The sequence below is a fragment of the Dendrobates tinctorius genome, unplaced genomic scaffold (genome assembly GCF_039654945.1).
Source record: "Dendrobates tinctorius isolate UK_male_01 unplaced genomic scaffold, ASM3965494v1 ptg000037l, whole genome shotgun sequence".
Taxonomy (NCBI): domain Eukaryota; kingdom Metazoa; phylum Chordata; class Amphibia; order Anura; family Dendrobatidae; genus Dendrobates; species Dendrobates tinctorius.
Window position 1 is genome coordinate 24,739,582 of NW_027361705.1, and position 13,467 is coordinate 24,753,048.

Here is a 13,467-nt window from a genome sequence, read left to right on the forward strand (position 1 = left end):
CCTTTGCAGCAGCTGCTTGACTCTGGCCACTAAATGTGAGTTTGTCGTCCACCCATACACCCAGGTCTTTTTCAGTGACTGTTTTGCCCAGTGTTTTACAATTAAGCACATAATTATAGGTAGTCATCATGACAACATTCGGGTCACCAGGCTGCAAAAAGTCTGTTAGATCATGCTGAGAGCATGGTCTAACAGGCTTCTGTCAGTGCAGCACTGACACGTATAAAACATTGCAATACATGTATACCAGCGATCAGAGTGCTTAAAGTTAAAAGTTCCACAGAGAGATCAAGTAAAAAAGAGATATGTCCGTGAATGTGTTTTTTACATGAAAACATGGGTATTACATACCTGGTAATGTGTTTTTTCATGAGACATGACGGCACCACGAGAGAGGGGATCCACCCTTCAAGGACAGGAAACCTTCAAGATAAAAGGGGCAGCTCCTCTCTCCGCATCAGTTGTTTTACAGAGCACGATAGGAACTCCGCAGGTTAGTGTACATATAAATAATACATCCTTTATACTACTAAATTTCCAACACCCAAGGGAGTGTATAATGCTAGTAATGCACCCAACTAATGTTGTGATCAATAGGGAGGGAATATAAGAGTGCCGTCACATCTCATGAAAAAAAACACATTACCAGGTATGTAATACCCGTGTTTTTCCATCATATATGACGGCACCACGAGAGAGTTACAGAGATTTATATTCTCTTAGGGAGGGATCACTGCTTGTAACACTCTTCTCCCAAATATGAGATCAGAGGTAGTAGATAGGTCTAACCTATGATGTTTGACAAAGGTAGATGGAGCAGACCATGTGACCGCCTTACAGATTTGGTCGATGGGAGTGTCTGCTCTCTCATTCCAGGACGTCGCCATGACCCTCATGAAGTGGGCTTTTAGACCTTCCAGAACAGCCCTGCCTGCACTGCTATATGCTGGCATAATGCCCTTTCTCGCCCATCTAGCTATAGTCTGTTTAGGGGCTTTAAGGCCCTTCCTTGCCCCCTGCTATGAGATAAATAAGGCCCTCTGCTTTCTCCAAGGTCTTGTTATCTCTTAACACTGTAGCAGACATCTCCTCACATCTAGGCAATGAAACCTCTCCTCCTTCCGGTTGTTAGGGTTAGGACAAAAGGATGGGAAGATTATCTCCTGAGCCCTATGGAATTTCGATACCACCTTGGGAAGGTATGCTGGATTTAATTTTTAACACAACTCTATCGTCCAGTGTAGGGAGGGTCTGCTGATAATGCATGTAAATCCCCAACCTATGGGTCGATGTGAGCGCCACTAATAAGGCTGTTTTTAATGTTAGAATCTTGTCTGATGTTGTGTTTAGTGGTTCAAATGGACTCTCTGTCAGAGATGATAAGACTAAATTTAGATCCCAAGGAAGAGGAGTAGGAGGCGGGACAGAGTCAGTTCTAGTACAGGTTTGGATAAACCTGGTCACCCACCTTTTGTTTGCCTGGTCACAGTTGAATAAAGCTGTCAGGGCTGAGACTTTTACTTTGAGGGTACTGACAGCTAACCCCAACGCTAAGCCTTTCTGCAGAAATTCCAGTATTGCCACTGTCGGGATTTCCCCTTCCCGTATTGGGCCTGAGACAGATACGAATTTTTTTTTTCCCATATTCTCCTATAAATTTTTTTTTCCCATATTCTCCCATAAATTTTTGTAGTCACTGGTTTTCTACTACTGAGTGAGGTGGATATTAACCCTGCTGAGAATCCCTTTTTCTCTAGTAGTGACCTTTCACATTCCAGGTTGTCAAATGCAGCCTGAACTTCTGAGGGTGATTAAAGGGACCCTGTGTTAGAAGGTCCTGGACCTCTGGGAGTACCCATGGGTCCGTCACTGACATTACTCTCATCCACTAGAACCAAGGTCTTTCTGGCCAAAAGGGGGCTATCACAAACACTCTGGCTCTGTCCTCCCTGATCTTCTTGATGTGACTGATATCCTATGCAAGCCCTATTTGTGTGCATTTTTTCCACTAGGCAGCCAGACCCTTTTGGGTTACTTGCTGTTCTCATTAGTGGATTGCACTTGTGATGCCCCAGCCTTCATCAATGGAGGTCTGCTGCATCCTGCTAGTGCATTAGTCAGGGTTTTGGTGAGTTTTGGCGCCCCTGAGGCTCAGTCGCCACAGAGGTACTGCACCTCCTCCTGAGGTGTGGTGCCCCACCATCCAGGTAAGTTGGAGGCTCCTGACCACGCTCCAACACTCGCATCCCACACAACACAGTAGTTCAGCAAAGCCACATTGCGGCTCCCTGCTTGGAGTGTAGCAGAGCACCTTTGGTGGCTCAATGCTTGGAACACGAAACGTGCTGGGAGATGAATGGAGTTGAGAATACATAAAAGAGCGGGAAGGTTTAGAATTACAGGTCAGTCAGACAGTGAGTGAGTCTGAGAGAGGAAGCCACTCAGAGAGGAGTGCGGAAAGAAGATCCCTGAGAGAGGGATGGAGGAAGGAGGTGCTGCAGCAGACCTCAGTGACCTGGGTCTGCTGGCACGGGAATAGGAAAGAAGGAGAAAGGCATTGAACTGAAACCTGATCTTCCATAAGAGAGAGAGATTAGTATGGAACGAAGGAGTAAATGGGAACAGAGAGGACATGGGTTAGGAGAGAACCCTGCCTAGAAGTTCTAAGCGCAAGGCCGGGGCCCGGTCTCCGAGGTTGTATGGATGCTAATGGTCCTGCAGCAGACACCGGTGGAGTAGTGGGCTGTAAATGCACTACTCCCATCTAAGACTTAGGGGCACAACAGCAACTTGGATAGAGAGCCGGGACTCAGGAGTAAGGAGTCCCTGAAGCAGGCTACAGCTGTCTGCCGTACAAGTAGAGTTCTTGGGAACATCTGTCAGGAGGCACTCCAGTGTAACTCAGTACTAGGAGTACTTCACACTTAAAGGCGCTATAGAGGAGACGTTCAGAAAGGCACATGTTGGCGGAGTGTTGGAAGGGTGCATTCCATCTTGCCTGGAGGTTGACTGAGTCCCTGACCCGGAGGACACAGCACGGAGGCAGGCACCTGTGTGTACTACAGACTGTGAGAAAAGCTTTGGAACTACAAGCCCTGGTGTCCTCCATTCATTCTCGCGCCAACGCACCCAGCACCACTACATCTGGGTACCAGCTTCTACACCGCTTGTGCCTCTCGTCTAATTCCACATCTACACTGCCCTGGGACTACAGCTCCACCTGTGGGGAGCTTCACCATCTTGGCTGCAACACACCATCAGTCCCAGAGGATCTGCATGCAGCGTCGGCCTAACACCTGACTTACCGAACACCACAGGTGGCGTCACAAACTATTCATTTAACTACATTCCACCATTACAATTCCCCCCATTAATTGATTAATTGGGTGCCCAGGGCCACAGTCCGGGTCACCGCTGCTGTGACACATCCCGCTGACACCGGCCCGGTACCGAGTACCCCACGGCTCTGGGAGGATGACCCAACTTGGCGTCACGAACAGGATGACGAGACCCGATGCCATCGGGTTCTGTGTGCCTAAGATTTGTTGGACTTGAAACTTTTGAGAATGTGCAGAAGACCCAATTTAATAGACTGTAAAATGAACATTAAAAATGGCTGCTGGTGCGGAGAAGAAGGGCGTGACGATGTGGAAGGTCCTAGAAAAAGACTGCGAACAGTCTTGGGCCTCCCCTGCCTGAATTACTATGTGACAGCAGCATGGCCCACCCCCGAGGGGTTCGTATACTGGCTTGGTATGGAGGCGCTGGAAGAAGACGCCGCCCCAAGATGGGGAGGCAGAAACCAGTGGTGGAAAAGGGGCCGAGGCAGGAAGAAGGATGCCAGAACGCCATGATGGAAGGAGGCCTGCGGAGCGCGGGGAGGTGGATCTCCCCGGCGCCATGGCTGAAGGCTCGGACCCTGCTTCTAATATGAATCAACGTTAGCTGGAGGAGGAGATTGCCCGGCTGACCCAATGTTTGCGACTGAGACAGGAGACCTTGTGGAGGCTGAACTGGCAGCGTGTCCAGGAGGGGCCTACACCTGCGGTAACCGCCGCTGCTGCACCTGAGCTTCCCCAGGCAGATTCCGTGGAGCTTGCTGCCGCCATCACACCACCGGCAGCATCAGGAGCCCCTTCGCTGCCGCCACAGGAAGAATTGTATGAGGCCCCGGGAGCCGAAGCGGAGGAAGAGGAGCTCCCGCCCGGACCTGACGAGGCTGCGCAGGTCCTGCCAGAGACTCCTGCGGACCAGAAGCCATCGTTAGCTCCACCGCCATCCCCGGTTTCCCACCGGGCAGCGTCCACTACCACTACGTCTGCACCGGAGCAGAGACCACACCGCCGGGAGGCACCAGGTATATATCCCGGCTCCCCTAATGGGCTGCCCCCTGAATTCACGTTGTTGGAGGCTGGCTTGCGGGAGCTCGAAATGGGGCAGTTGGAGGAATCAGTTGGGGACTCTAGGCTGTCGGAGATGGGGAGGTGGAAGAGGTCCCTACTGAGGAGAGTACGGCTGGAGCAGACACGCACGATCCAACACCTTCAGAGTTTGGAGGAGTCTAGGTCGCTCTGGGACAGCGACCTTGAGATTCCTTGGCTGCCAAACCCCCGCGTAGCCACTTACTAGCACCAACAGGCCGTGACCTCCCTGGATGTTCGGCCCCGCACCAGGGCAGCGTGACCACCCAGCAATGAGGAACAGCTGGTGGGCATTGATATGCATCATGGGTTCCCTCTACCACAGTTTCGGTGCCCTATAGCAAGCAACCAGCAGCAGGATGAAGACACTCAAAGTATCTCATCTGATAGCAGTTCCCAGTCATCAGTTTCCAGAACCCCTGGAGGGAACAACAACCATTAGAAAATCTCGTTACCCAGGAGGGTATTTGCACAGTTGTGCTTTGTTTTCTATTATGTTTTAGTTTTGGTTTTCCAGTGTTGCCCTGTTTTGTTGGCAGCCTTTCCATTTGAACTATAAAGATCATGAATGCTGAATGGTCCAGAACTGCTATTGTAAATAGTTTGCACCTCATTAGGTGCCCTCTCTTGGTTTTACATAGACACTTTTCAAAGATAAGGTCTACCTCATCTGGAGTATGACTCCAATCAAAGGACACTGCAAGAGATCCCAGCTGGGAGCGGTGTCCCGCACTTACAAGAATTGTTGAAAGTTTTAATGTGAAGTATTTGATAATGATGTGTCTTATGAGAGTATTGGTAACTAGGAAATGGCTTTTATATAGAATTAGGAATGTTTTGATACAGAGATGAGAGATTTGAATAAAGAATTGAAAATGTAGGTGATGAACCAGGCACCACTGTTGTCACTCAGAGTTAAAAGAAAGTATAAAATGTGCACTAAAGATGGAAAGAAATGTGTTGATGAAGAATACTGAAGTGATAGTGAGTAACAGACAATAGCACTTTGAATTACGTATTGTAATGAAAATTACACTTTTGACTTAAGATTTTAGATAGTTAATTAAGAATTGTTTGCAACATTCAAGAATGAGTGCCTCCCACACTGGGAAGTTTAGTATAAGAAATGTTTGTTTAGCATTACAAAAATTTTGTATGTTCCTGTGTTGTCAACTTTGTTGCCTTGCAGCTCGCGGACGTGCTGTGTTTAACGGGGGGGTATGTGGTGCCCCTGAGGCTCAGTCTTTACAGAGGTACTGCACCTCCTCCTGAGGTGTGGTGCCCCACCATCCAGGTAAGTTGGAGGCTCCTGACCACGCTCCAACACTCGCATCCCACACAACACAGTAGTTCAGCAAAGCCACATTGCGGCTCCCTGCTTGGAGTGTAGCAGAGCACCTTTGGTGGCTCAATGCTTGGAACACGAAATGTGCTGGGAGATAAATGGAGTTGAGAATACATAAAAGAGGGGGAAGGTTTAGAATTACAGGTCAGTCAGACAGTGAGTGAGTCTGAGAGAGGAAGCCACTCAGAGAGGAGTGCGGAAAGAAGATCCCTGAGAGAGGGATGGAGGAAGGAGGTGCTGCAGCAGACCTCAGTGACTTGGGTCTGCTGGCACTGGAAAGGAAAGAATGAGAAAGACATTGAACTGAAACCAGATCTTCCATAAGACAGAGAGATTAGTACGGAACGAAGGCGTAAACGGGAACAGAGAGGACATGGGTTAGGAGAGAACCCTGCCTAGAAGTTCTAAGCGCGAGGCTGGGGCCCCGGTCCCCGAGGTTGTATGGATGCTAATGGTCCTGCAGCAGACACCGGTGGAGTAGTGGGCTGTAAATGCACTACTCCCATCTAAGACTTGGGTGCACAACAGCAACTTGGATAGAGAGCCGGGACTCAGGAGTAAGGAGTCCCTGAAGCAGGCTACAGCTGTCTGCCGTACAAGTAGAGTTCTTGGGAACATCTGTCAGGAGGCACTCCAGTGTAACTCAGTACTAGGAGTACTTCACACTTAAAGACGCTATTGAGGAGACGTTCAGAAAGGCACATGTTGACGGAGTGTTGGAAGGGAGCATTCCATCTTGCCTGGAGGTTGACTGAGTCCCTGACCCGGAGGACACGGCACGGAGGCAGGCACCTGTGTGTACTAAAGACTGAGTAAAGCTTTGGAACTACAAGCCCTGGTGTCCTCCATTCATTCTCGCGCTACATCTGGGTACCAGCTTCTACACCGCTTGTGCCTCTCCTCTAATTCCACATCTACACTGCCCTGGGACTACAGCTCCACCTGTGGGGAGCTTCACCATCTTGGCTGCAACACACCATCCGTCCCAGAGGATCTGCATGCAGCGTCGGCCTAACACCTCACTTGCCGAACACCACAGGTGGCGTCACGAACTATTCATTTAACTACATTCCACCATTACAATTCCCCCCATTAATTGGGCGCCCAGGGACACAGTCCGGGTAACGGCTGCTGTAACACATCCCGCTGACACCGGCCCGGTACCGTGTACCTCACGGCCCTGGGAGGGCGACCCAGAGTCAACCTTTCAAATGTGTTTATTTGAAGGTGTCTACTGCCAACGGCCTGTCTGCTGGACTTAGGGAACAGAATTTCTGAACCTTCCTGTTAACTTTTGAGGTGAAGCGAACTATGCAGGGTTTTCCCCACATGTGCAATATCCGTTGAAAAAATGGACTCTTTTAGGGACCATTCTCTTTGCCTCAAGTGATTCCTGCTTAGAAAGTCTGCCTTCAGGTTGTCTACACCTCGTATATGCAGGGCCGATAATGAGAGGAACTGATGTTCTGCCAGAGTCATGATCCTCTTTGTTTTTTTCTGTCCCGGCCTCAAGCTGCTTAGCGGAGGCCATCTGACGAGAGCAGTCACCTTCAGCCTAAAAGGGCCGGTGGCTATCTGCATCAAGGACTGAGAACAGGTGTCTCCCCGGTGGTTTACATATGCAACCACTGTTTGGTTGTCCGATAGGACTCTCACATGGTGTCCCCTTTAAGTGTGGTAATAATTCCTTTAGCGCCTTTTCGATTTTTAGGAGCTCCCAATCGTTTGAGGATAGACTTCTTTCCTCCTGGGACCAGGGATCCTGGAGCCATAGTGTGTCTAGGTGGGATCCCCACCCCCAAGGACTGGCGTCCTTTGTGACTACTTTGGAGGCTGTGTGTGTGCAGGGTACTCCTCTAGGAGAGGACTATCTGTAACCACCACCTGAGTGATCGGAGTAGAGTCCAGGAGCGTGAGCTTCTGCTCTAACCATCCCCAAAGTTCCAGGCTGTTCTGCAGCACACACCCTTGCAGTTCCCTTGTGTGGAACTGGGCCCATTTCACCGCTGGTATGCAGGAGGTGAGGGACCCCACCTGAGAGATCAGTGAGGGGTTGGACCTATCCGTGTCCGTTGACTATAAAGCCCTTACTGACTTACAGATTTCTGACTGGATCAGGGATCTCAGGCTCTCAGCAAAAGAGGGTGTCTCCTCCGCTATTGTTTTATCAATACAGTCCTGACACAATCTCTTATTCCTAAGGCCTCTTTCACACTTCAGTTTTTTGCAATCAGTCACAATCCGCCAGGTTTTGAAAAAAAACGGATCCTCAATTTTCTTTTGAGGATCCGTTTTTTTCCCCATTGACTTCCATTAATGGCGGATTGTGACGGATTGCCGTCCGTTGCATCCATTTTTTTTGATGATCCGCCAAAAGTTGCTGTCCGTCACCATCCTCAAAGATTGGAAAACGGAGCTTGCAATGTTTTTTTCTCTGGCGGATCCTCCAGACACTCATTTAACCCGCAATTCTTTCTGGGTGCCGGACCAAAAAAAAAATTCTCTCTCTCTCTCTCTCTCTCTCTCCCCTTTTCCAGGCTGCGATTCCTTTAAAATTCTTCATTTTGCGGATCCGTCAAAAAACGGATGGGTGGCATCCGTTGTCATCAGTTCTAAAAAACGGATCCAGCATCCGTCCTTTTGGCGGATTTTGACTGATGCAAAAAACTGAAGTGTGAAAGAGGCCTAAGGGACTTTTTTGCATAAGTGACATTCCTTATTCTTAGCTTTTGATTTACCCCTTTTTTAGGCACCTCCAATGCTCTACCCCACCGATGTATGTAAAAAGAGGGGAGAGAGGAGACGAGAGAGAGAGAGAAAGAGAACAGACATTATCGTGCTGGACTTTCTCGAAGCTCACTCACCACTCGGACGCTTCACAGGATGGGCACCGGATCTTACAAGCTGCTTAGCTGCTGCTGCTTCCTGATGAGAGCAGTCACATACAACCTAGAATGGCTGGTGACATATGCCAGCACTTCTGACAGCATTACCCCATTTTTTTTTTTTAAATTAATTCACCACCTGGTTGATCCTGCACCTGCCGGCCGCTTGCGCTACCTGGATCTATCCCCACGCATGCGCACTATGCCTGGCTTGTGCGCTTAACCGGTAACCACTACCGGTGTGTGCTGATCTCCTCCCGGTGTGTGCACCCTTTCAGTGCTCTGGATGCCCTGACTGGTTGTTGGTACGTCCCCTGTTTTCCGGTGTACGCGTTCCCAGCTTCTGATGCACGTCCCTGCGTCACTTCCAGTGCGCGCCCGCGTCATTTCCGCTGCGCGCCCCAACTGTATCCAGTACGCGCTCTCTACTGACCTCCCAGCCTGCTCCCGTCGGCTGCTGGAACACGCATGTCACAAGTCACGGGGACTCTGCAATCCTGTTGCCCTGCGCGTACCCGGTCCTCACTTCCGGTGTGCGCCCGGCCTGCTCTCGGCGTTCCAGCGCTATGACACCTGACACTGCTGCCCCCTCCATACCTGTGCCTCCTTAGATTCAGCCTCACCTGGAGGGAGCATCCACTCGCTCTGGCCACCACTGCTGTAAGTATTCTTTCCTGGGAATCCAAATGGTGACCGGCGTCTTGGGCTCAACAGGGAGGGCAAAAATATTTGGCCTCCGAGGAGTTAAATTCACCCGGGCATCGATGTGTCTCACGGGCTGCATGGCCACCAGATGTCAACAGGGAGGGAGCACAAAAAGTGGTCTCCGAGGACTTCCATGGGGCATGTCGGCATCAGGGAGGGTACACCCAATGTGGCCTCCGAGGCTCTAAACTTCACCCGGGCATTTGCCTCACGGGCTGTGGCCCTGCATTTGCTCAAGGGGGCATGGGATTACATGGCCCCCGAGGCGACTACCAGTACCTGGTGATGGATGTAGCAGACCCGTGCCTGCCAGTAACCATCTGACCCAGTCCCAGGCATCCTCTTCTTTCTTCAAGAGTTGTCAAGAGTCTTTATCTTGAGGGTTCCCCATCAAGGACAGGAAACCAACTGATGTGGAGAGAGGAGCCACCCCTTTTATCTTGAAGGTTTCCTGTCCTTGAATGGCCGATCCCCTCTCTCGTGGTGCCGTCATGTATGATGGAAAAAGGGAGAGAGCACATAAAGTGGTCTCCGAGGACTTCCATAGGGCATGTCGGCATCAGGGAGGGTACACCCAATGTGGCCGCCAAGGCTCTAAACTTCACCCGGGCATTTGCCTCATGGGCTGTGGCCATGCATTTGCTCAGGGGGACATGGAATTACATGGTCCTCGAGGCGACAACTGGTACATAGTGATGGAAGTAGCAGACCCATGCCTGCCAGTAGCCATCTGACCCAGGCCCAGGCATCCTCTTCTTTCTTCAAGAGTCTTTATCTTGAGGGTTCCCCATCAAGGACAGGAAACCAACTGATGTGGAGAGAGGAGCCACCCCTTTTATCTTGAAGGTTTCCTGTCCTTGAAGGGCGGATCCCCTCTCTCATGGTGCCATCATGTATGATGGAAAAAGTGTGATGACACCACTGGTGTCACAGGCGCAGTCTAGGGGTGCCATCAGGTGGCACGTACAAGAGCGCAGGGAGTGAAGGAGCCAGGATCACAGTGCGCAAGGACCTGAGCCTAAGTAGTGAGCACAGGACCTGAAACTAAGCAGTCACGTGACCAGGGGGTGGAGTCACCATGCATGAGGACAGGGAAGGCAACTAAGCAAGCGGAGTACAGAGCACAGAAAGTAAACGTAATCAAAGGCAAGCCAAGGGTCAAAAACCAGATGAGAGCGTTGTACCTAGGGATTAGACAAAGTGTAAATGGAGACAAGCCAAGGGGTCCGATAACCAGGAAAGACAGGGCATTACAAGGCAGGATACAGAGGCAAAAGTCAAGGGAAAAACCTGGTCATACACAGCAAGGAACACAAGCACAGAGGCACAATGATTACGGATGAAACATGGGTCATCAACCACAAAATGAGTATAGGGAAGTATCACCGACACCAAATCCAGGAACTGCCAACATTAAGTAGCCACCCCAGAACCAAAGAGAGGCAAACTAAAATTAACCCTGACGTGACCAGGATGGAGGCGGAACCATCCTGTCCAGAGTCATGACAAAAAGTACACGTTTGATATCGCTGCGTCCAGAACAAACCGACCTATAAAACTGTAACTAACTAACCCCTTCAGTGAACAATAAGAAAATAAAAGGCAAGCAAACTATGTTTTTTCATCATACAGCTGGAGAAAAAGTGGATTAAATTGCAAAAAGACAAATGTAAATAAAAATGGTATCTCTGAGAAAGTCATACAGAAAACAAGCCGCCATACAGCTTCATCAATAGAAAAATAAAAGCTAAAACTCTCAGTATATAGGGATGCAAAAGTAATTCTTTTTTCTATAATATACTGTAGTTGTTATTGTGTAAAAGCACCAAAATAAAAAAAAAATACCAATATATATAAAATGTGCATTCATAAATCGTACTGACCCGAAGAATAAAGTTGTCTTATCAATTTTACCACATGCAGAATGACAAAATAAAAAATACACAATTCCTGAATTGAAAAAAAAAAAACAGAATAGAAAGCAATCAAAAACGTTATGTGACTGAAAGTGGTACCAATAAAAATAGTCAACTCATCCCGCAAAAAAACAAGCCCTCACATGACTGTCGGCAGAAATATGCAAACATTACAGCTCTATTATATAACAATGCAAAAACTTGTTTTTGCAAAAAAAATAAAGTCTTTTAGTGTGTGACAACAGCCAAACATAAAAAAATATAAATTTGGTATTGATGTAATCGCACCGACCTGGAAAATAAAGTAATCTAGTCAGTTATACGACTTGAAAAATAGCATAAAAAATTAGAAATCAATTCTTCACCTGCTATAGATTTTTTCCATTCTGCCTCACAAAAAAAAATCGCAGAAAGACTCACATTTATCCTGCTCTCTACGTTGAGCACTTACACCAGGATTTCCATGTAAATCTCTGAAATGTGTGATTCAGACGGAACCCCTGAAGGAAAATTCCTATTTAGAAGCAGATGGAGTCACTGTGGATTCTGTCTGGCCTGTGATTTGGAGGGGTCTGTCTTTTTAGGGGTGCATAAAGCGCGGTCGTTCACAGTTTTGTGCATTTCTGAAAAGAAAGACAACACTGAACAGATGGAGTCCAGCATAACTCTATTGCATCATTATAGTGACTAGATCCATCTGGGCTTTGCTCCTGTAGAATGTAAGCCTGTAAGGGTATAGCCCTCTCCCCTCTGTACTTGGCTGTCATTAGTTTATTCATTTTAATTTCGACTTGTCTTTTGTATGTAATTCCTTCTCATGTTCAGCACCATGGAATCAATGGTGCTATAAAAACAATAATCACATCACTCGGAGATGTAGATGGAAACCCAGATGTTAGTGCTCAGCGCAGTGCACAGGATAAATATGAATATTGTGTAAAATGTTCCCAACAAAAAGATTCAAATCAATTCACAAAAAAGGAAGATTTCATATTTGCAGCACGTTAATTTATGCTGTTGCGCTGTAAGGCCATGTTCAGTATTATACCTGCCCATTTGTAAGCCAAAATTGGGAGTCAAGTAATCAGAGGAAAAGTATAATAGAAACACATTGCAACTTTTGTACTTATCATCCACTCCTGGCTTTGGTTTACAAATACTGAAGATAGCTATAGATTATATATATTATATATATATAATCTATAGCTATCTTCAGTATTTGTAAACCAAAGCCAGGAGTGGATGATAAGTACAAAAGTGGCAACGTGCTTGCATTATACTTTTCCTCTGATTACTTGTTGTATATATATATATATATATATATATATATATATATATATATATATATATATAGTTTGTCCACATGAGATCTGTTTTTGTTTTTAGCATCTTCGTAGACATGACCAAGCTTGGCAGAAAATACCATTGTGTGAATTTAGCTCAATAGAATTAGCTGTACAAAAACATAAATAAACCCATTTCTTACCAATTCTAGACAAACCCTTTAAATTTTCGTATTAACATACCTTACAAATGATTTCATCCCACATGGATAGATACACATAGAAGCCTGTATACAACCCCTGCTATTATATTGCACTGCATTTCATAAATGAACAGGAGGGAGATGAATGATTGATCTTGTCCATTTTATGGGTGCTCCAATTATCCTACTCAGCATTCTACAATAGTCAACTGGGGAGCAGATCAAGGGTCCCCATGCCTTGAATTTTCGAGCACATGCAGGGAAAATTCCTGTCTGCAGAGCATCTGGTGTATAGTTTTGTGAGCCAGCGGACAAGCAAAATGTTTGCATAATTTGTTATGCCTTAACATACCTGTCTATTAGGTAAAAACCTTCAAATAATCTGCGTAATCCAGAAATTCTTTGTCTTGCTCTACAGTGTCTGTGAGGATCTGCGAAGCAGACTTTCCTACAATGTTTAAAATACTTGCAGGCAAGTGAAGAAGGATGTCATCAGGCGAAATGAGGAAAACCTGTTTGTTTAGTTACCATAATAGGATGAATGTTAGGAGAGCAGGTGACCCACTTACAGACAATATAATGAAATAATATACAGTTATGCATTATTCTGGTTGGGGGAAATATTAACCCCTTACCTACAATTGACGTAATATTCCGTCCATGTGACCATGGACCTAATTACCATGGACGGAATATTACGTCATCACGA

The 13,467-nt window shown here is 47.3% G+C and overlaps 1 protein-coding gene across 1 annotated transcript in view; it reads right to left on the reverse strand.

The window, feature by feature from the left end:
• LOC141088136 (4-galactosyl-N-acetylglucosaminide 3-alpha-L-fucosyltransferase FUT5-like) overlaps positions 1-13,217 on the reverse strand; it is an 83,239-nt gene extending 70,022 nt beyond the window's left edge. The window contains exon 1 of the mRNA XM_073574073.1: positions 13,111-13,217. The gene's annotated coding sequence lies outside the window, so the exon portion shown is untranslated. The remainder of the gene's footprint in view (positions 1-13,110) is intronic.
• Positions 13,218-13,467: the final 250 nt, after the last annotated feature.